The sequence below is a fragment of the Molossus molossus genome, unplaced genomic scaffold (assembly GCF_014108415.1).
Source record: "Molossus molossus isolate mMolMol1 unplaced genomic scaffold, mMolMol1.p scaffold_m16_p_2, whole genome shotgun sequence".
Lineage (NCBI taxonomy): Eukaryota > Metazoa > Chordata > Mammalia > Chiroptera > Molossidae > Molossus > Molossus molossus.
Genome location: NW_023425355.1, coordinates 36,671,235 through 36,696,483, shown reverse-complemented (window position 1 = coordinate 36,696,483; position 25,249 = coordinate 36,671,235).

Here is a 25,249-nt window from a genome sequence, read left to right as displayed (position 1 = left end):
TACTTATCACTCTCCCCTGTAAAGTCTCTCAGTTTCCACAATAATAGATCATTTACCTTTTTGCTTCTCTTTTTCTATATTATCCTTACATATTGATATTATCAATGGTTCCATACATGATTCTCTTCTCATATGAATCTAAGCACTTTATCCTTCCTCCTTATATATTTTATGCCTTTGTGAATGATGTCCAATTAGATCCATCTTATCTCTAACATATCCCTCTGTACTGATATTCTATAGAAACTTCAAACTCAATGTTTCCAAACTGTATCCTGTAAGTAGTTGTTACTGCTATATTCTCAGTCTCAGAAAATGATATCAATATCTCTCCATTTCCTGAAGCCAGAAACCTGAAGATGATTTTCTTCTTCAACATTCTCCTTCTCCCTCTTTATGTACTCCTCACAATCCTTTCACCAAATAATGTCAGTTCTACTTAAAAATTGTCTAAATTTGCCTTCTTTTTTCTACTGCTAAAATTTGGGCTCTTGTCCTGTTTCACATTGACTTCTGCAAAAGCCTCACAGATTATCTCCCTGACTTTGAAATCTCCTCACTGCAAATCACCATCCATTCAAATTGACTTTGAGAAAACATCCATTTGATTTTGTCAAATATTCACTCCAAAAGCTTATCACCATACTGTTGTCTGTCTGTGGTTTAGATTGTTTCCCATTGCCCATAGAATAGTATTCAACCATGGTGTATGACATCGTTCTTGGTAGGCCTAAACTTAATTTTATAACCTCATCATCCAGCACTTTTACTCACACTCTCTATGCACTAGCAACAATGAAATATTACCATTCCACAAATACCTCATCCTTAAAATCAAGGTCACTGTACCATTTTCTTATAATATTCCATTCCTTCAGCTTGACCATCCACAAACTCCTCTTTGTTAAATTCTATCCCTGTCTTTATTTTCTTTATACTGAACTTAGAAAATTTTTTATTGTTATCTATTCATGTTCCATTTTCATGTTTTTAAGTTCCTAATCTGCTTTTACTTCCATCCAGTATAATTTTTGAAGATATTGTATATTTCAGCTCTAGAATGTTCATTTGTTTCTTTTGTAATCATTGAATTGAATTTTTCATTTTGTTCATGTAAACCTTTAAACCCTGAGCATATTTATAACAGCTGTTTAATATTCCTTCTGTGCTAATTCCATCACCTTTCATTTCTGGGTCTATTTCTAAGGACTAATATTCTCCCACACATGGGTCACATTTTCCAGCTGCATTGCATATTTAATTTTTTGTAATTGAAGCATGGAATTGTGAATGTTACATTAGTTAATTAAATTTTCTTGTCTTCCTTTAAAAGCAGTAGGACTTTGCTCTGGGAGGCACTTGCACATCAACTTAATCTTTTCAAGGCTTTATTTTAAGTTTGTGAGATAGGTGTAGGATATCCTTTACTCTTGGCTAATTTAGTCTTACTAAGAAGGCATGACTCTTTTTGGTTCCCTACTATCCAATAGGGAGAACTGGGCACTGAACGACATGTCTTTTCACTCTGGCTGGTAGGAACCTAAATGTCTCCCAGTACTATGTGAACTATGAGAATTGTTTAATTCACAGTTCCATGATCATTTATTGCCTAGCCTCATAGAGATTTTCCTAATACTAGCAGGACTTATTATTTAGCAACAGACTTCAGGGGGCATCTAGGCAGTTTTCTAGGATTCTTTCTCTGAGTAATATCCTCCTTCCCAGGTAACTAAGCCTTCCTTAATATTTATCTGTGTTCTCAACTTAGTGAAACTACTATTTTTTTTTTGGTACATGCCTTTAGCAGGAACCAAACCTGGGACTCTCTGGTCCACAGGCTGAGGCTCTGACTGCTGAGCCAAACTGGCCAGGGTTAAACTACTATTCTTTACTTGCATTACTCTACCCTTCACCATGATCTGGAAATTGCCTCTAGGAAGAACATCAAGGTTCACTTCATTTGTTTCCCTTAGTTAAGGAATTATAATACTGCACTTTCTGTTGTTTAATGTGTGAAAGCAAATTTTCTTTCTCCTCCTCATTCCCACTCTTGAGGACTTGTGGAAAAATAAAGTATTTTCAGTAGTTAAGTCACCTGACTGCCTTAACAACAAGGTCATATGAGGGACTACTTGTCCCTAAAAGAATATATTCGATGGTGCAGAACATTTGAGCACCTACAGATCATACAGGTTATGACATAGATTACAGAAAAAGTACATAATGATGTAGTGGCCAATGCATAGTGTTGCCTATTAACAGTATAATGTCTCCTGCTACAATGATATTGTGCTTTACTTGATAATGAGTTTTTCTGTTTGTTTGTTTATTTGTTTATTTTTATTTTTTTGTTAAGGCCAAGGAGTTTTAGATCAAGTTGTACTTACACTGGGTTGGCATTACACTGAGTGATCTTATTCCTTGGGATTCCAGAGAGTCCATTACATACCAATTCACTTCCCAGTAATATGACAACAGTAAAACGAAATTGAAAAATGTCAGTTTTGACAGTAGATGAAGATTTTAAATGAGCAGGCAAGAGAAATTATCTTTGCAATGCAGAAATAATCTAGTAAAATAAGATGACAACTACCTACCTTCTCCATCTCTTCTTCCCAATGTTTTTTCTTTTTATTTCTCTTTCAACCCATTTGTTTTTCACTCTATCACCAGCTCACTTAATATCAGTCAGAAGAGAATTCTGGAATGTTTAGATTTTAGATTACTGAACTTTCATCAAGTTGATGGATGACAAGGCCAGGAAACAGAATCATAGATGCTTTACCTTAAGGGAACAGAATCCACACTCATAATCTATCTTGATTTGCAGGATGTAAAGACCAAAAATAATGGAAAAAATCCTGTCTTTCACTTAATACACATCTGCTGCTACTGACTTCTTGTTAAATTCTATAATATGTTGCTTAAAGAAAAACAGATAGGGCCCGGCCAGTGTGGCTCAGTGGTTGAGTGTTGACTCATGTACCAAGAGGTCACCAATTTAATTCCCAGTCAGGACACATGCTCAGGTTGTGGGCCTTATCCCCAACAGGGAGCATGCAGGAGGTGGCCAATAAATGTTCTCTCTCATCGATGTTTCTATCTCTTTCCCCCCTTCCTCTCTCTCTCTCTAATATCAATACAGAAAAAAAAAAGAAAAGAAAACAGATAGGGAACAAGAAAGATGGCAGCAGGCAGGACCAGAAGAAGGGTAAGTGCATAAGAGTGTGAGAGAATGCAAGAGAGAGTGTGCATGGATGTGAATATGGAAGAGCAACTGCTCAGCAGTGTGAAACTTAGGGCAGAGGGTTCCAGTGCTGTAAATGGGCAGCAGCCAGCTACCACTGTGTACTGTTTGGCAAGGTGCTTCTCCCTGTCTGGGGCTGGAAGTCTCCACCATTCTGGAAGGTCTGCTGGGTCCTCTCTGGGAAGAGAAAATGGGGAGTGGCTAAGGCTCAGCAACCCAAAGCCACCGGTGTGCCTTTCTCTATGGGACTAGTGGCCCCTGCTGTACAAATATAGGCCAGTGCATAGTAGCTGCACTGACAAGGCACCTGCTCCTGGCAGCTGCAGAGCAGTTTGAGAGTTAACACTGCCCCCAGCAGCAGTATCAGGCAGTTTGGGAGCCAAGTACCATCTCAGACAGCAGCAGCAGCAGCCAGCTCAAGAGCAGAGCCCTACCCTGAACAATAGCAAGGCTCAGGAGCCAAAACACAACCCCAGCATCAGTAGCAGCCAGCTCTGGACCTGATCACCATTCACAACAGCACCATCAGGCTTGGGATTTGAGCTCCACCCCCAAAAGCAGCAGAGGCTTGGGAGCAATGCCTGACAGCACTAGCAGGCTTGGGAACTGAGGCCCAACCCTGATAACAGCAGCAGTGGGCAGGGTGTGGAGCCTTGCCTAAAGAAACATCAGAGGCTAGGAGGCTGAGGACCATCCCCTGGCAGCAGCAGCAGCAGCAGCAGCAACAGCACAAATTGAGAGCTGAGACCTGCCCATAGCAACAGCAGCAGCAGCTGACCTGGACCAGAGCCACAGCCTCAGCAGCAGTGAGGTTCCAGCAGCCCTGCATCCAACAGCAGCAGAGGCTTGGTAGTTTAGAACCAACCCCTAGCAGAAGTAGCAGCAAAAATGCAGATTGGAAACCAAGCCCCACCAGGCATCAGCATTAACTGAGGACCCACACACCACAGCAGCATACCAGCTGGACCCACACACCCCAACAGTGTCTAATGTGAAAGACCAAACAAGCCACCAGTCGTCAATCCTCCCAGACCAACAGTAGATGAGAGGTGCCATGCACCAGAACAGACTGAGAGTCATAGCAGTTTTATCTGATACATACTGATCTGCCTCACATCCCAACATGTTTCATCTGGCCTGAAACTACGAGACAGCTAAAATGGTGAGACAAAGAAATAACTCCCAAAGGAAAGAAAAGGATGAAGAACCAGAAAAGGAACTACATAAATTGGAAGCAAGCAGTTTGTCAGATAAAGAATGCAAAGCAGTGGTTTTAAGGGTGCTCAAACAACTTAGTGAGAATGACAAGAAACTTAATGAGAATTATAAAGAGCTCAGTGGGAACTACACTAAAATAAAAAAGAGGTACAAGCTATGAATAAAAATCAAGAGGAAATAAAGAATGACATATCTGATATAAATAATACATTGGGCCCTGGCCGGTTTGGCTCAGTGGTTAGAGCGTCTGCCTGCAGTCCAGAGAGACCCGGGTTCGGTTCCCGCTAAGGGCATGTACCTCGGTTGCAGTTTGTCCCTGGCCCTGGTTGGTCGTGCGGGTGGCAGCCACTCGATGTGTACTTCACATCGATGTTTCTCTCTCTCTCTCTCTCCCTCCTGCTCTATCTGAACAAAAAATGGCAAAATGTCCTCGAGTGAGGATAAAAAAAAATAATAATACATTGGAAGAATTCAATAGTAGATTAGAAGAAGCTGAAGACCAAATCAGTGAGTTAGAAGAAAAGGTACAAAAAATCTAACCAATAAGAGCAGCGAATAGAAAAAAACATATTTAAAAAGCAGAAAGAGAGTTTAAGGGAGCTTTGGGACAACATACAACATAAAAATATTCGCATCAGAGGGGTATAAAAAGGAGCAGAATCAGTGAAAGAAATAGAGAACCTGTTTGAAGAAATAATGACAAAAACTTCCCCAACCTGATAAAAGAAAAAATCATTTTTGATGGAGTCTTTAGGGTTTTCTATGTATAATATGTCATCTGCAAATAATGACAGTTTCAATTCCTCCTTTCAAATTTGAATCCCATTTATTTTTTCTTCCTGCCTGATTACAGTGGCTAAGACTTCCAGTACTATATTAAATAAGAGTGGCGAAAGTGGGCATCCTTGTCTTGTACTTCTTCTTAAAGGAAATGCTTTTAATTTTTACCCATTGAGTATGATGTTGGCTGTAGGTGTTTCATATATGGCTTTTATTATTTTGAGATATGATCCCTCTATTCCCAGATTGCTTAGTGTTTTTATCAGAAATGGGTGCTGGATTTTGTCGAATGCCTTTTCAGCATCTATTGATATGATCATATGATTTTTATCTTTCATTTCATTTATGTAGTGTATCACACTTATTGATTTGTGAATATTGTACCAGCCTTGCATTTCTGGGAGGAATCTCACTTTGTCATGGTTAATAGTATTTTGAATATATTGCTGTATCCGATTTGATAGTATTTTGTTCAGGATTTTGGCGTCTATGTTCATCAGAGAAATTAGCCTGTACTTTTCTTTCTTTGTAGTGTCTTTTTCTTGTTTTGGAATTCAAATTATTAGGGTCTCATAAAACGAGTTTGAAAGCCTTCCTTCTTGAATTTTTTGAAATAGTTTGAGGAGAATGGATGTTAGTTCTTCTTTGAATGTCCGGTGAAGCCATCTGGGCCTGGGCTTTTGTTTGCTGGGAGAGTCTTGATTACATCTTCAATTTCTCCTGTTGTCATTGGTCTGTTCAAGTTTTTTATCTTTTCCTGGTCCAGTTTTGGGAAACTATGGGTTTCTAGAAATTTGTCCATTTCAATTGAATTGTCGAATTTGTTGCCATATAATTGTTAATAGTAGTTGTTAATGATCTTTTGTATTTCTGTGGTGTCAGTTGTTACTTCGCATCCTTTATTTCTGATTTTGTGTATTTGGGTTCTCTGTCTTTGTTTCTTGGTGAGTCTAGCTAAGGATCCATCAATCTTGTTTATCTTTTCAAAACCCAGCTTTTTGTTTCCTTGATCCTTTGAATTGTTTTGTTTGTTTGTTTATTTCTATGTCATTTATTTCTGCTCTGATTTTACTATTTCATTTCTTCTACTTCCTCTGGGATTTTCTTTTTGTTTGCTTTCTAGTTCTTTAAGTTACGAGGATATGTAGTCTATTAGAAATTTTACTTCTTTGGAGGTAGGCCTGTAGGGCTATGAACTTCCCTCTCAGAACTCCTTTTGCTGCATCCCATAAATTTTGTGTTGATGAGTGTTCTTTTTCAATGGTTTTAAGAAAGTTTTAAATTTCTTTGTTGATCTCCTCGGTAACCCATTCATTGTTTAAAAACATGCCATTTCACCTCCATGTTTTTAAATTTCTTTACATGTTCTTGGTGCAATAGATTTTGAGTTTTATGCCATTGTGATCTCAGAAGATGCTTGATATGATTTCAATCTTCTTGAACTTGTAGAGACATAGTTTGTGACCTAACATGTGGTCTGTCTTTGAGAATGTCCCATGTGCACTGTAGAAGAATGTGAGTTCTGTAGTTTTGATGTGTAAATCTCTGTAGATATCTATTAAATCCATCTGGTCTAGTGCTTCATTTAGAGTCTCTATTTCCTTGCTAATTTTTTCTCTAGAGGATCTATCCAGTGATGTCAGCGGCGTGTTGAAGTTCTCTGCTATGAATGTATTGCTGTAGATTTCTTCGTTGAAGCCCCCCAGAGGATTTTTAATATATTTTGGTGCTCCTATTTTTGGTGCATATATGTTTATCAAGGTTAGATCTTCCTGTTGGATAGATATTTTCAATATTATGCAGTAGCCTTCATTGTCTTTAGGTATGGCTTTCACTTCGAAATTTATTTTATCAGGTATGAGGATTGCTATCCCAGCTGTTTTTGTTTGCTTGGAATGTTTTTTTCCATCCCTTCACTTTCAACCTATGTGAGTCTTTTGTTGCAAGATGGGTCTCTTGTAAACATATATGTGAGTCATGCTTTCTTATCCAGTCAGCTACTCTGTGTCTTTTTTTAAAATTAATTAATTATTTTTGTTACAGATGTTTCTCCTTTTTCACCCACAGATTCCCCCTCCTCCTCCCTCCCAACCTTGTCCCAAGCTTTGTTGTCCATGTCCATTATTCATGCATACATGCATATAAGTTCTGGGATTTATCTCTCCCCCGCCACCCCCTCTTTTGGGGATTGTCAGTCTCTACCCCACTTCCACGTCCTGGGACTATCCCATTCCTCAGACAGTTATGTTCATTATATTCCACAAATAATTGAGATCATGATACTTATCTTTCTCTGTTTTGCTTGTTTCACTTAAGATAATACTTTCCAGGTACCTCCATGTTGTCTCAAAGGAAAAGAGATCTTTCTTTCTTACAACTGCATAGTACTCCATTGTGTATATATACCACAGCTTTATTATCCATTCGTCTACTGATGGACACATTGGCTGTTTCCAGATCTTAGCGATTGTAAATAGTGCTGCAACAAACATGGGAGTACATATATTCTTTCTGATTGGTGTTTCAGTCTTCTTAGGGTATATTCCTAGAAGTGGGATCACTGGGTCAAACGGAAGTTCAGTTTTTTATTTTTTTGGGTAACACCATATTGTTTTCCATAGTGGCTGCACCAGTCTGCATTCCCACCAGCAGTGGACTAGAGTACCCTTTTCTCCACACCCTCGCCAACACTTGTTGTTTGATGATTTGTTGATGGCGGCCATTCTGAACAGGTGTGAAGTGATACCTCATTGTTGTTTTAATTTGCATCTCTTTGATGATTAGTGATGTTGAGCATTTCTTCATATGTTTCTTAGCCATTTGAATGTCCTGTTTGGATAAGGGTCTATTTAGTTCCTCTGCCCATTTTTTAAATGGGTTCTTTGTCTTCCTTTTGTTAAGTTGTATGAGAACTCTCCATATATTGGAAATTAACCCATTCTCTAATATATCACTGGCAATTATGCTCGCCCATACAGTGGGTAGCATTTTCATTTTGATGATTGTATCCTTCATTGTGCAGAAGCTTTTGAGTTTGATGTAGTCCCATGTGTTTATTTTCTCCTTTGTTTCTGTTGCCTTAGGTGATGTATCAGTGAAAATTCTGCTGCGTATGATGTCTGAAATGTTGTTGCCTACAGTTTCTTCTACGATTTTTATAGATTCATGAGTCACATTTAAGTCCTATATCCATTTTGGGTATATTCCTGTGTATGGTGTAAGTTGATGGTCTAGTTTCATTTTTTTGCATGTAGCTGTCTAATGTTCCCAACACCATTTATTAAAGAGGCTTTCCTTATTCCACTGTATTCTCTTGCCACTTTTGTCAAATATTAATGGAGCATATTGCCTTGGGTCCATTTCTGGGTTCTCTGTTCTGTTCCACTGGTCTATATGTTTGTTCTTGTGCCCGTACCGGGCTGTTTTGATTACAGTGGCTTTGTAGTATAATCTGAAATCTGGTAATGTGATCCCTTCAACTTTGTTCTTCTTTTTCAAAATTCTTGTGGCTATTCAAGGTCTTTTTTGGTTCCATATGAACTTTTGAAGTATTTGTTCTTGTTCTGTGAAATATGGTACTGGCATTTTGACAGGGATTGTATTGAATCTATAGATTGTTTTGGGTAGTATGGACATTTTATTGATGTTAAGTCTTCCAATCCATGAACAGGGTATGTGCTTCCACTTTTTATATCTTCCTCTATTTCTTTTTTTCAATGACTTGTAGTTTTCTGTGAATAGGTCCTTTATTTCTTTGGTTACATTTATTCCTAGGAATCCTAATTTTTTCGGCAATGTTAAATGGGATTGTTTTCTTAGTTTCTCTTTCTGTGAGTTCATCATTGGTATATAAGAATACCATTGATTTCTTGACGTTAATTTTGTATCTTGCTACTTTTCCAAATTCATTTATACAGTCTAGTAAATTTTTGATGGAGTCTTTGGGGTTTTCTACGTATAGTATCATGTCATCTGTAAATAATGACAGTTTCACTTTCTCCGTTTGTATTAGGATCCTTTTTATTTTTTCTTCTCTGATTGCTGTTGCTAAGAATTTCAGTACTATGTTAAATGAGAGTGGTGAAAGTGGGCATCCTTGCCTTGTTCCTGTTCTTAAGGGAAATGCTTTTAGTTTTTGCCCATTGAGTATGAGGGTGGCTATAGGTCTTTCATATATGGCCTTCATTATGTCAAGATATGATCCCTCTATGCACATTGGTGAGTGTTTTTATCAGAAATGGATGCTGGATTTTGTTGAAGGCATTTTCGGCGGCGATTGATATCATCATTTGGTTTTAACTTTTCATTTTATTTTATTGATTTACGAATATTGTACTGGTCTTGCATCCTTGGGATGAATTGCACTTGGTCATGGTGAATAATTTTTTTGTTGTATTGCTGGATCCTATTTGCTAGTATTTTGTTCAGGATTTTGGCATCTATGTTCATCAGGGATATTGGCCTGTAGTTTTCTTTATTTGTAGTGTCTTTTTCTGGTTTTGGAATTAGAATTAGGCTGGCTTCATAAAATGTGTTTGGAATTCTTTCTTCTTCTGGAAATTTTTGAAATAGTTTGAGGAGAATGGGTGTTAGTTATTCTTTGAATATTGGATAAAACTCCCCTGCGAAGCCATTTGTGCCTGGGCTTTTGTTTGCTGGGAGAGTCTTGATTACATCTTCAATTTCTTCTGTTGTTATTGGTCTGTGCAAGTTTTCTATCTCTTGCCAGTCCAGTGTTGGGAGACTATGTGTTTCTAGAAATTTGTCCATTTCTCTTAGATTGTCGAACTTGTTGCCATATAATTGTTCATAGTAGTTGTTAACGATCTTTTGTATTTCTGTGGTGTTCAGTTGTTACATCTCCTCTTCATTTCTGATTTTGTGTATTTGGGTTCTCTCTGTTTCTTGGTGAGTCTTGCTAAAGGTCCATCAATCATGTTTATCTTTTAAAAAAACCAGCTCTTTGTTTTATTGATCCTTTGAATTAGTTTTTGGACTCTATGTCATTTATTTCTGCTGTGATATTTACTATTTCCTTACTTGTACTTGATCTGGAGTTTTTTTGTTTTTTTGTTTGCTCTCTAGTTCTTTAAGTTGTGAGCTTAGATAATCTATTAGAGATTTTATTTTTGTTTTTTGAGGTAGGCCTGTAGTGTTATGAATTTCCCTCTCAGAACTGCTTTCGCTGCATCCCATAGATTTTGTGTTGTTGTGTCTTCATATTCATTGCTTTCCAGGGAGTTTTTAATTTTGTCCTTGATCCCCTCGGTAACCCATTTATTGTTTAATAACATGCTATTTAGCTTCCACGTCTTCAAATGTCTTTGCATCTTCTTGTTTCAATTTATTTCTAATTTCATGTCATTGTGGTCTGAGAAGATGTTTGATATGATTTCAATCTCCTTGAAATTGTAGAGACTTAGTTTGTGTTCTAACATGTGGTCTATCTTTGAGAATGTCCCATGTGCACTTGAGAAGAATGTGAATTTTGTAGTTTTGGGGTGTAATTCTCTGTAGATATCTATTAAATCCATTTGGTCTAGTGCTTCATTTAGAGTCTCTGTTTCCTTGCTAATTTTTTGTCTAGAGGATCTATCCAGTGATGTCAGTGGGGTGTTAAATTCCCCTGCTATGATGGTATTGCTATCAATTTCTCCTTGGAAGTCCTCCAGAAGATTTTTAATATATGTTGGTGCTCCTATATTGGGTGCATATATGTCTACCAAGGCTATATATCCTGTTGAATAGATGCTTTCAATATTATGTAGTGGCTTTCTTTGTCTCTAGTTATGCTCTTCATTATGATATATACTTTATCAGATATGGGTATTGCTACCCTGAGCTTATTTTTCCTTTCTGTTTGCTTGGAAGGTTTTTTTCCATTCCTTCACTTTCAACCTATGTGAATCTTTTGTTGTGAGGTAGTCTCTTGTAAACAACATATAGATGAGTCAGGCTTTATTATCCAATCAGCTACTCCTTGTCTTTTTATGGGAGCATTCAATCCATTTACATTTAAGGTGATTATTGATGTTTACTTAATTATTGGCATTTTTGTTTAGTGTGGTTCTATTTTTCTTTCTATTTCATTTACTAATTATATCAGTCTTTTTAACATTTTTTGCAGTGCTGGCTTTGTGCTAATGTATTCTCTAAGCATTTTTGTTTGTTTGTTTGGGAAGCTCTGTATTTGACCTTCTATTCTGAATGATAGCCTTGATGGGTAAAGTAATCTTGGATTCTGATCCCTGTTTTTCATGACCTTGATTGCTTTATTCTGGCCGGTATTGTTTCTGTTGAAAAGTCAGCTTAGAGCCTTATGGGGTTTCCTTTGTAGGTATCCTGTTGCTTCTCTCTTGCTGCTTTTAGGATTCTCTCTTTATCTTTAATTTTTGGTATTTTGATTACTGTGTCTTCAGGTTCTTAATACTTGGGCTCTCTGTGCTTCTTGAACTTGAATGCCTTCTTCCTTCACCAAATTAGGAAAGTTTTCTGTTACTATTTCTTCAAATATATTCTCTAACCCTTTCTCATTTTCTTCTTCTTTGGGTACTCTTATGATGCGAATGTTATTATGTTTCCAGTTGTCCCACAGTTCTCTTAAGCTGTTTTCCTTTTTTTTACTTTTTTTACTTTTAGTTTTCTGATTGCTGATTTTTTCTACCCTATTTCCAATTCACTAATCTGGTCCTCAGCTTCCCCTACTCTACTATTTAGACATTCCAATGTGTTCTTTATTACTGATATGTCATTCTTGATTTCTTCATGGTGGTTTTTGGTTCAACCAGTTAGAAACCAAAAACCACCATAAAGAAATCAAGAATGACATATCAGTAATAAAGAACACATTGTTTTCAACATTTCTATGTCTTTACTCATGGTGCTCATGTCCTTACACATGCCATTGAGCTTCCTGAAGGTCATGGATCTGAATTCTAGTTGTGTTAACTTGCTTAACTGCACCTCATTTATCTCCTCTTTGGTAGAGGTCTCTTGTTCTTTCCTGTGGCATTTGTTTCTGTGTTTCATCATTTTGGCTATCACAGTGCGCTTTGGTGCCTGCCAAATGTTCCTTGTGGGTGTTGGTGTTCTGCTGTTTGTGGCTCCCGCTCCTGGGTTCAGAGGAGGCAGGGAGTATTCAACTTAATCACCACTGTTAAGTCTTAGTTTCCTGGTTAGAGTTGGTAGCCTAGGGAATGGTAGTTATTTTCCAGGGTTTTGCCTGGAGGCTATTAGTAGCAATCACCTGAAGAACCTTGGTTTCTGAGTTGAATGGAAAACTCCCTCAGGTGCTCATTGTAAGAGCATTTCTGGAGGGTTGGGCAGATGCTGGTTGATAATGGGCCTCAATTAGCATTTCAATGGCCACCAGGTGGGGTTGAATCTTCGAGGGAGGGATTGCCACCTCTTCCCAGGGCCCTGGGAAAGAGTAAGGGGACCACAGTCCTGCATGGCTGCAACTCAGCCAAACTCTGAGCGCCCTCCAAATCCCGAGTGTCCCCACACAGTGTCAGTCCAGTCTGCCCTGCCTGTGTTGGAGCCCAAGGTGAGTGGGTGCTGTTATTTTAGCCTCTGTCCTGGCTCTGCGCTGTGGAGTTGCTTGGGCGTGTTATGCTTGGGCGCTGCTCCCAGTTAAGGGCGCTGCTCCCAGCCAAGGCCGTTGCTCCAGGCCAAGGCCGAGGCCACAGCAGCTCCCAGCCAAGAGCGCAGCTCCCAGCCAAGGGTGCCAGAGGTCCCAGCCAAGGGTGCCGCAGGTCCCAGTCAAGGCTGCTCCAGCTCCTAGTCCAGTACACTGTGGACCGCGGGCTCCCGGCCCCCGCACGTGTCTTCGCAAGGCTACCAGTATTGAGTCAGTGTCCCTGGTTATGTGGTCCTCCAAGCTGCTTTTTGGTTGCCTTTTGCTGACAATTTGTCTTTATTTTTGTTGTAATTCCAGTTTGGTCCTGGGAGATGGTCTGTGTAGCTTCCATTCACTCTGCCGCCATTTTAAGTCTCTATTCTCTGTCTTTTTATCCAAGCATCCAATCCACTTACAGTTAAGGTGATTATTATTATTTTTTTTTTTGAAAAAATTTATTTATTTATTTATTTTTATTTTTTTATAAATTTTTTATTTATTTTTTTGTTACAGATATTTTACCTTTTTTACCCCATTGGCACCCCCCTCCCCACCCCACCCATGCCCCGTCTCCGGCTTAGTTGTCCATGTCCATTGGTCATGCATACATGCATATAAGTTCTGTGGTTTATCTCTTCCCACCCCCTCTTCTGAGGGATGTCAGTAGGTGCCCTACTTCCATGTTTCTGGGTCTACTGTATTCCTCAGACTGTTATGTTCATTATATTCCGTATATAAGTGAGATCATGTGGTATTTGTCTTTTTCTGCTTGGCTTCTTTCACTTAGGATAATACTTTCCAGGTCCCTCCATGTCGTCTCAAAGGATAAGAGATCTTTCTTTCTTACCGCTGCATAGTACTCTATTGTGTATATGTACCACAGCTTTTTTATCCATTCGTCTACTGATGGACACTTGGGCTGTTTCCAGATCTTAACTATTGTAAATAGTACTGCTATAAAAATGGGGGTACATATATTCTTTCTGATTGGTGCTTCTGACTTCATAAGGTATATTTTTTCTTTCCTTAAGGTGATAATTAATATGTATTTATTTAATGCCATTTTTGTTTAATGTGGTTCTATTTTTCTTATTATTTCTTCTACTAATTACAGTGGTCCTTTTAGCATATCTTGCAGTGCTAGTTTAGTGTTAATATATTCCCTTAGCCTCCTTTTGTCTGGAATACTTTTTATTTGATCTTCTATTTTGAATGATAGCCTTGCTGGGTAGAGTAATCTTGGATTCAGATCCCTGTTTTTCATGACCTTGATTGCTTCATGCCCTTTTCTTCTGGCCTGTAGTGTTTCTGTTAAAAAGTCAGCTGAGAGCCTTATGGGGTTTTCTTTGTAGGTAATATGCTGTTTTTCTCTAACTGCTTTTATGATTCTGCTTTGTCTTTAATTTTTGGCATTTTAATTACTATGTGTCTTGGTGTGAGTATGTTTGAGTTCTTCTTTGTTGGAATCTCTGTGCTTCTTGAACTTGAATGCCTTCTTCCTTCACCAAATTTGGGAAGTTTTTTTCACTATTTCTTTAAATATAATCTCTAACACTTGCTCATTTTCTTCTTCTTCGGGGACTCCTATGATGCAAATATTATTATGTTTCCAGTTTTTCACATTTCTCTTAAGCTGTCTTCTTGTTTTTTAATTGTTTTTTCCTTTTCGTTTTTTGATTGGTTGATTTTTTTCTACCCTGTCTTCTAATTCACTGATCTGGTCCTCAGCTTCCTCTACTCTGCTGTTTAGACTTTCCAATATGTTCTTTATTTCTGCAATGTCATTCTTAATATTTTCTTGGAGAATTTTAATTTCCAATTGGTTGATTTTCAATATTTCTATGTCTTTACTCATTGTGTTGATATCCTTACTCATGCTGTTGAGTTTACTCAAGAACATGGCTCCGAATTCTAGCTCTTTTATCTTGCTTACCTGCACCTCATTTATCACATCTTTGGTAGATGTCTCATTCTTTTATTTGGCATTTGTTTCTTTGTTTAACCATTTTAGCAATGGAGCTTTGGAGCCTCTCAAATTATCCCTGTGGGTGTTGGTGTTCTGCTGTTTGTGGCTCCCTCTACTGGTTTTGGATGAGTATGGAAGGACCCACATTAAACACCACTGTGAAGTCTCACTTTCTTGGGTAGAATTGCAAGCCCAGAGATGGTTCAGTTATTTTTCTAGTTTGTTGCACAGTGGCTATTAGTCAAGGTTACTTGGAGAGTCTTGGGTTCTCAGTTTAATGAATATGTCCCTCAGGTGTTCAGTGTAAGGGGATTTTCCAAATGTGGGCCCAATGCTGGTTGTTAATGAGCATCAATTTGCATTTCAATGGCCCACCGGGTTGGGTTGATTCTCCAAGGGAGGGGCCACCACCTGTCCCCAGAGCCCTGGGAAAAAGTAAGATGGCCACCATCCTGCGTGGCTACAACTCAGCAAAAGCCTTGAGTGCCCTCCAAATCCCGAGTGTCCCCTCACAGTTCCAGTCCTGTCTGCCCTTCCTCTGCCTGAGTGCAAGGTGAGTGGCTTTGGCTATTTTAGTGCCCTGCCCTGACTCTCTGCACCATGGAACCACTTGGGAGTTTAAACCTGATGGCACTGCTCACAGCTAAGCCCACTGCTGTCTGTGGTATCCCAGCCACCCTCTTGTACCTCTGCAATCCTACCAGGATTGATTCAGTGTCCCTTGTTATATGGTCCTCACAAGCTGCTTTTATGTTGCTTTTTCTCGGTGATTTGTCTTTATTTTAGTTTTAACTCATGTTTGGTCCTGGGAGATGATCTGTGTAGCTTTCATTCACTCCACTGACATTTTGGAATTCCTAGGACTATTTTTTGGATCTTGTATAATATATTGCTGCTGCCATTAGAGTTACCCGAGGTTTGGAGTTTGAGATGATGGTTGGAGCATCATTTATTGGGCACTTTCAGTCTTCAGCTTCTGGCAGTTTCTTTTATGTTAAACATACATCTACTATATGAACTATCAAGTCCACTTCTAGGTAATTACTCAAGGAAAAAGAAAATATATTCACTGAAACATTTAAATTAATATTCATAGCAGCTTTATTCACAATCACGCAAAACTGGAAGCAACCCAAATGTCCATTATTAGGAAAGTAGATAAATAAATCATGGTATATTCATAGAATGGAATACTATTTAGCAGTAAAAAAATACAAATTACTAATATGTACAATGACACAAATAAATTTCAAAAACATTATGCTGAGTGAATAAAGCCAGGTATATATAATTTTATTAATGTGAAATTCTAGAGTATTCAAAGTAATCTATAATGATAGAAAGTACTCCAGTTGTTTTCTTGAGATAGGGTGGGGGGAATTGACTTTAAAAAGGCACAAGAGGGAAGATGGCAGCAGGCAGGACCAGAGGGAGGGTGAGTGCGTGAGTGAGTGACTGTGTGAGAGAGTGTGAGTGAACTTGAACGTGGACAACCAAACCCGAGCTGTGCAGAGCCACAGAGCAGAAAGTTTCTGTGCTGTGTAAGGGAGCAGCTGACTACCTAGGTAAGTGGCCCTTCAGAGTGCTTTTCCATGTGCCACAGGGAGGTCCCACCATTTTGGAAAATCCTGGGTCTTCCCTGGGAGGAGGCAGTAGAAGTGGCTAGAGCCCAGCAACATGAGCATACCAGCACACTGGTCACCATTGAAACAATGGACACTCTGTGTCAACACAGACTGTTGAATAGTAGTGGACCTTCCAAGGCACTGGTTGCAGATGCTGTGGACAGCCCAGAGCCCAGCACCATCCTCCATAGTAGCAGTCTTATCAGAGTCAAGATATACCCCCAGCAACAGAGGCTGGGGAGCAGACATCCATCCCCAGGCAATAGAAGCACAAACCAGCAGCTGAGACCCATCCCCGAAAACTACATAAAAAACTAAGCAGGAGTTGAGCCCCATGGGGCAGCAGCCCTTCACAGCCACCATCAGTGGGACCTGGGGCTCCATAGAGGCCTGTGTGGTCCAGTAGCCCACAACAGCAGTGAGAAGCCAGAGCCTGAGAGAGACTGATGCCATCCAGCTGCCCACCCTTGGGACCTGCAGGGTACAGGGGCACCAGAGAGGCCCTTGCAACTCAGTGGGGACTGTGCAATCCAGTAACCTATGGGACCTGTGGGGAGATGAAGCACGAGAAGGGCCTGTGTGACCTAGCAGAGACTGTGCAATCTAGTTACCCACATAATCTGCAGGGTGCTGAAACACCAGAGGCCTGTGCAACCCAGCAGCGACTGGGCGATCTAGTTACCTGGGGGACCTGCGGGGTGCTGAAGCACCAGAGAGGCCTATGTGATCCAGCAGGGACTGTGCCATCCAATAACCCGTGGGACCTCCAGGGTGCTGAAGAACCACAGAGCTCTGTGAAACCCAGCAGGGACTGTGATATCCAGTTTTCCGCAGGACCTGTGGGTTGCTGTGGCACCAGAGAGGCCTGTGCAACCCAGCAGCCCATAACATAGGCATAGAACTGGGTCCCCAAAGGGACTGTGCAATCCAGTAACCCACGGGACCAGTAGGGTGTTGGGGCACCAGAAAGGCCTGTGCAACCCAGCTGCGCACATGATAGGCTTAGAGGATATGAAACTGGAGGCAGATTGAATAACAGCTACATAGATGATCTCCCAGGACCAAAAGGGAATTACAACTAAAATAAAGACAAATCCTCAGGAAAAAAGCAACAGAAAAGCAGCATGACAGGCATATAACCAGGGACAATGAAAGGATCTGTGGAGGCACTAGAGAGTGGTCGGCTGGGAGCCCACGGATAGCAGCAGCCTTAGCTGTGAGCAGCGCCCTTGGGGAATAAAGTCCAAGTCTGCTCCACCGTGCACCGAGCCAGGACAGAGTATTTAAATAGCCACAGACACTCACCTGAGGGCTACAGAAGAGGGAGGGCAGAATGGGCTGAAACTCTGTGGGGATACCCAGGATGTGGATGGCACTCAAAGTTTCTGCTGAGTTGTGGCACCAAAGCACAATGGCCAGTGTGCTCCTTCCTAGAGCTGTGGTGAAAAGTAGCAGCACCCTTCCCCAACCCCCACTGGAAATTTAGCCTTTCCCAGGTGAGGCAAAGAAATGCAAATTGGGGCTCATTAACAATGAGCATTTATCCCACCCTCTGGAAATCCTTACATGCAGAACATCAGGGCTACATGCCAAGGCACTGAGTAACCTAAACTACTAGCCACCAGGAAAAAGCTAAAGGATACCTGAACCTATCCTAGGCTTGCAAATCTACCCAAGAAAGTAAGACTTGACAATGGTGTTTCACATGGGCCCACCCAGGCTCATCCAAACTCATTAGAGGGAGCCACAAACAGCAGAACACCTACACCCATAGGGAAAATTTGGCAGGCTCTAAAACCCATTGAGATAGCCAAAATGGTGAAACAAAGAAACAAATCTCAAATGAAAGGATAAGAGAACTCTATCAAAGATGAGATCAATGAAATGCAGTTAAGCAAATTATCAGAGGTAGAGTTCAGAGCCATGATCTTGAGGAAGCTCAACAGCATGAGTAAGTACATCAGCACCATGAGTAAAGGTTTAGAAACATTGAAAACCAACTAAGTGGAAATGAAAAATGACATAGCAGAAATTAAAAGCACATTGGAAGGACTAATCAGCAGAGTAGAGGAAGTGGAGGACCAGATCAGTGATTTAGAAGACAGGGTAGAAAAATGAACCAATCAGAAAACCAAAAGAAAAAAAACAATTATAAAACAGGAAGACAGCTTATGAGAACTGCGGGACAACTGAAAACATAATAATATTCACATCATAGGTGTCCCCAAAGAAGAAGTAAATGAGCAATTGTTAGAGAATATATTTGAAGAAAGAGTGACAGAAAATTTCCCTAATTTGGTGAAGGAAGAAGGCATTCAAGTTGCAGAAGCACAGAGAGCCCCAAGTAGGAAGAACCCAAATAGGCCCACACCAAGACACATAGTAATTAAAATGCCCAAAATTAAAGACGAAGTGAGAATCCTAAAGGCAGCAAGAGATAAGCAATAGGTTACCTACAAAGGAAACCCCATAAGGCTCTCAGCTGACTTCTCAACAGAAACACTACAGGCCAGAAGGGAGTGGCATGAAGTATTCAAGGTCATGAAAAACAAGGATCTGAATTCAAGACAACTCTATTCAGCAAGGCTATCATTCAAAATAGAAGGTCAAATAAAGAGCTTAGTAGACAAAAAAAAAAAAAAAAAAAGGCTAAGGGAATATATTAACACCAATCCAACACTGCAAGATATGCTACAAGGACGACTGCAATTGCTAGAATAGGAAGAAAAACATAACCACACTAAACAAAAATTGTAATAAATAAGTACATATCAATTATTACCTTAAATGGGAATGGTTTGAATGCTCCGATACAAAGACATAGAGTAGCTGACTGGATATGAAAGCAAGACTCACATATATGTTGTTTACAAGAAACACACCTCACAACAAAAGAATCAAAAAGGATGAAAGTGAAGGGAAGGAAAAAATTCTTTCAAGCAAACGGAAAGCAAAAAAAGCTGGGATAGCAATACTCATATCTGATAAAGTAGATTTCAAATGAAGACCATAACTAGAGACAAATAAATCCACTACATAATATTGAAAGGATATATCCAACAGGAGGATATAACCTTGATAAACTTATATGCACCCAATATCAGAGCACCAACATATAGTAATAAAAATCTTCTGGAGGACTTCAAAGGAGAAATCAACAGCAATATAATCATAGCAAGGGACTTCAATACTCCGCTGACATCAATGGATAGATCCTCTAGACAGAAAATTAACAAGGAAACACCAACTCTAAATGAAGCGCTAGATCAAATGAATTTAATAGATATATACAGAGAATTACACCCCAAAACTGCCGAATTGACATTCTTCTCAAGGCACATGGGACCTTCACAAAGATAGACCACATGTTTAGGCACAAACTAAGTCTCTACAAGTTCAAGAAGATTAAAATCATATCAATCATCTTCTCAGATCACAATGGCATGCAACTAAACATCAATTGCAACAAGAATACGCAAAGCCATTTGAAAACATGGAGGCTAAATAGCATGTTATTGAACATTGAATGTGTTACCATGGAGATCAAGGAAGAAATTAAACTTTTCCTGGGAATAAATGAAAATGAACACACAACAACACAAAATTTATGGTATGCAGCAAAAACAGTTCTGAGAGGGAAGTTTGTGGCACTACAGGCCTACATCAAGAAGCAAGAAAAATTTCTAATAGGCTACCTAACCTCACAACTTAAAGAAATAGAAAGCAAAGTAAAAGTAAACCCCAGAGCAAGTAGAAGGATGGAAATAGTAACGATCAGAGCAGAAATAAATGACATGGACACCAACAACAACAACAAAAAAAATTCAAAGGATCAATGAAACAAAGAAGTGTTTCTTTGAAAAGATATAGAAGATTGATGGAACCTTAGCTAGACTCACCAAGAAACAGAGAGAACCCAAATACACAAAATCCGAAATGAAAGAGGAGAAATAATAACTGACACCACAGAAATACAAAGGATTGTGAACAAATATTATGAACAATTATATGCCACAAATTTGGCAATCTACGCAAAGTGGACAAATTTCTAGAAACACATAGTCCCCCAAAACTGTACTGGGAAGAGTAAGAAAACTTGAGCAAATCAATAACAACAAAAGAAATTGAAGATGTTATCAAGACTCTTCCAGTAAACAAAACCCTGGGCCCAAACTGCTTCACAGGAAAATTTTACTGAACATTCAAAGAAGAACTAATACCTATTCTCCTCAAACTATTTCAAAAATTCAAGAAGAAGGAAGACTTCCAAACTCCTTTTATGAGGCCAGCATAATTCTAATTCCAAAACCAAAAAAAGACACCACAAAAAAAGACAACTACAGGCCAATATCCCTTATGAACATAGATGCCAAAATCCTGAACAAAATACTAGCAAATCGAATCCAGCAATACATCAGAAATATTATTCACCATGCCCATGTGGGATTCATCCCAGGGATGCAAGTCTGGTACAATATTTGCAAATCAATAAATGTAATACACCACATAAACAAAATGAAGAATAAAAACCACATGATCATATCAATAGACGCTGAAAAAGCATTCGATAAAATCCAGCACCCATTTCTGATAAAAACGCTCAGCATAGTGGGAATAGAAGAATCATATCTCGATATAATATAGGCCATATATGAAAGACCTACAGCCAACATCATACTCAATGTGCAAAAACTAAAATCATTTTTTCTTAAGAACAGCAACAAGACAAGGATGCCCACTTTCACTAGTCTTATTTAACATAGTACTGAAAGTCTTAGCCACAGCAATCAGACAGGAAGAAAAAATAGAAAGGATCTATATTGGAAAGAAGGAAGTGAAACTGTCATTATTCGCAGATGACATGATACTATATGTAGGAAACCCCAAAGACTCCATCAAAAATTTACTAGACTTAATAAATGAATTTGGCAAAGTAGCTGGATACAAAATTAATGTCATGAAATTGATAGCATTTTTATACATCAATGATGAAATCACAGAAAGACAAACTAAAAAAAACAAAACAAAACAATTCCCTTTACCATCATGGCAAAAAAAAAAAAAAAAGTCAAGCTACCTAGGAATAAACTTAATGAAGGCAATAAAGGACCTATTATCAGAAAATTATAGGTCATTGAAAAAAAAATAGAGGAAGAAATAAAAAAGTGAAAGCACATACCTTGTTCATGGATTGGAAGAATTAAGATCATTAAAATGTCCATACTGCCCAAAGCAATCCATAGATTCAATGCAATGTCCATGAAAATACCAATGACATACTAAACAGTACTAGAACAAATACTTCAAAAATTCATATGGAACAACAACAACAACAAAAATCCTAATAGCCACAGCAATCTTGAAAAAGAAGAACAAAGTAGAAGGGATCACATTACTATATTTCAGGTTATACTACAAAGCTATTGTAATCAAAACAGCCTGGTACTGGCACAAGAACAAGCATATGGACCAGTGGAACAGAACAGAGAACCCAAAAATGAACTCAAGGCAATATACTCAATTAATATTTGACAAAGGTGGTAAGAGCATACAGTGGAGAAAAGACAGCCTCTTTAATAAATGGTGTTGGAAAAAGTGAACAGCTATGTTCATAAAAATGAAACTAAAGCATCAATTTACACCGCACACAGGAATAAACTCAAAATGGATAAAATACTTAAATGTGACCCGTAAATCCATAAAAATCCTAGAAGAAAATGTAGGCAACACAATTTCAGAGATCATACGCAGCAGAATTTATACTGATACACCACCTAACGCAACAGAAACAAAGGAGAAAATGAGCACATGGGACTACATCAAACTCAAAAGCTTCTGCATAGCAAAAGATACAATTATCAAAATGGAAATGCAACCCATTCTATGGGAGAGCATAATTGCCAATGATATATCAGATAATGGGGTAATTTCCAATATATGTAGAGTACTCATACAACTCATCAAAAGGAAGAAAACGAACCCAATTAAAAAATGGGCAGAGGACCTAAATAGACACCTTTCCAAACAGGACATACAAATGCCTAAGAGACATATGAAGAAATGCTCAACATCACTAATCATCAGAGAGATGCAAACTAAACAACAATGAGATATCACCTCACACCAGTCAGAATAGCTGCCATCAACAAATCATCAAACAACAAGTGTTGGCTAGGATGTGGAGAAAAGCGGACCCTAATTCACTCCTGGGAATGCAGACTGGTGCAGCCACTATGGAAAACAATATGGTGTTACCTCAAAAAATTAAAAATTGAACTTCCATTTGACCCAGTGATCCCACTTCTAGGAATATACCTTAAAAATCCTGAAACACCAATCAGAAAGAATATATGTACCCCCATGTTTGTAGCAGCACTATTTACAATAGCTAAGATCTGGAAACAGCCCAAATGTCCATCAGTAGACAAATGAATAAAAAAACTGTGGTACTTATACCCAATACAGTACTATGCAGCTGTCAGAACAAAATATCTCTTGTCCTTTGAGATGACATGGAGGGTCCTGGAAATTTTTTTCCTAAGTGAAACAAGTCAAACAGAGAAAGAGAAGTGTCATAAGATGTCATTTATTTATGGAATATAATGAACATATCAGTTGGGGGAATAAGGTTGTCTCAGAGATGTGGAAGTGGGGTACAGACTGACAATCCCCAGAAGAGGGGGAGGTGGGGGAGAGATAAACCACAGAACTTATATGCATGTATGCATGAAAAATGGACATGGACATCAAAGCTGGGGATAGGGCAGGGAGGTAGGGGGGAGTCAGTTGGGGAAAAAGAAGAAACATCTGTAACAAAAATAAATAAATTAATTTAAAAAGAGAAATAAAAGATAAAGATTCACAAGAGCACTTTTTGTGTTGATGAAAATGATTTATATTTTGATTACAGTAACTATATGGGTAAGGTAATTTTGAAAAACTGATCGAAATGCACACTTTATGTGGTTTCAGTTTATTTTCATAAATTATGGTAATAAAATTGATTTCAAAAAAGTTAACCAGGCCATTGCAATGTGCACTCAGGTTTGATAACCATTGTTTTATGACCTTGCTTCTCAATGTACAGTCCTCTGATTCCTCTGGAACTCATTAGAAATGCAGAATCTCAGTCCCTACCCTGTAGCTATCAAATCACAATCTACACTTTAACAAGATGCATGGGTAATTCAAATGCACATAACATTTGAGAAACATTAGCATAGAGGATAATAGAATCTTGAGCTGGAGGCAGCCTGGGTCCTGAAGTCAGCACGTAGAGGATAAACACCTGTTAACCAAGAATACTCAACTTACACTCAACTTATACTCTAAGTTTATTTGTGAACAACAAATAAACTTCTCTTGTGGTTGTGTCATTTTAATTTGTGGTGTATTTGTCATGGCACATTAGCCTATCTAACTATAACAAGATTGATCTTACATTTCTAGCACATCTGAGAACACAGCCCAAAGTTGTTTTGTGGGATATAACTTTAAAATATCATGTTCATGCTTCATCATTAAAATCACTCAAATTTCTTTCTATTTGTGTGTTTGTGTTTGTATAAATGTAATAATATACTTTTAATTATGCATTAGTTATTACTTCACTGCTTTCCCGAGTCTGGTAGTAAAACTGAAGCTCCAGGAATATGTGCCATGTCTATTTTGTTGCTTTCTCTTCCTCCCAGGGTTAATGATTCACTGTTTAAGTAACATGGTGTTGGATAGATAGTGTATGGTAAAAAGCAGAAATTAAATGTTTTTCTTGTTGCCACTTGTAGTATGTTCAGATTTGAAAAAAGAGCTGTCTGAAAAAAATAAGAATGACTCTGTAGTCATTAAACTCTTTGGTCTCTAGTATGCAATTTCAGAGACATTACAAGGTTCATCAAGGAAAGGAAACCTTGAAAAGGCAAACCTTTCCTCCATCTCCCAAATGATATCACAAAATTGTATGCCTACTCTGTACAAATAAAAGGCCACAAATGGTTTTATATATCTGCAAAAGTTGTGAGGATCCATAGCTAACCTATTGAACCCTTACTGGACACTTGTCCACGCTTAATTCATTTGATCCTAGCCACAACTTTAGAGAATATTATTTTTGCCCTTACTTTTGAATGAAGATAGTGAGGTTCTGAGGGATTGTGTAGCTTGCCAGTCTTCACAGTGAATTGAATATAAAAATGTCCAACGCCATCCTCTTTTTACAACAGCACTGTGCCTTGGGCAAGCTCTTATCTACCTCTTTCTCCTAATGTATTTCTATCATTATGAAAGAAAAAGGGCTCTGAGACAGAGAGATTGAGTGCCAGTGAGCAAGGAAGGGAGAGCTCTTTCTTATATAGAGGAGGAACAATAGAGCTAGTTAAAAGCAGATGAGGCAGCCCCCTCATCACCCTCCCTGCTTTTCTCCATTTGGAGGCTCAATGCACCTCACATCTGTTTCCTGCTCACTTTTTCTTGATTCTTTTTCAGTCTCAACACCCTGCCCCCTCTGCAATTCTTAGGCTTTTTCCCCTTATCTTTAGACGACATCACCCTCATCTTCCTTTCCCTTCTTTTCATTACTAACCACTGGCACCCCCACCCTACCCTCTGTCAACATCTATTGCACCCCCACCTCACTTCCTTGACTCCTTCTGTTTTCTCGGTTCCTTTCTCTCCTGCTCAGCTTTCATGGCCCCATTAGGGCCACACCATTGACTCTGCTCTTACAATGACTCAGTGGTTTTGAGATGAACTAAAACGTCACTAATTTGTTCTAATTGGGGGGAAAGGTCAGTCTGCCT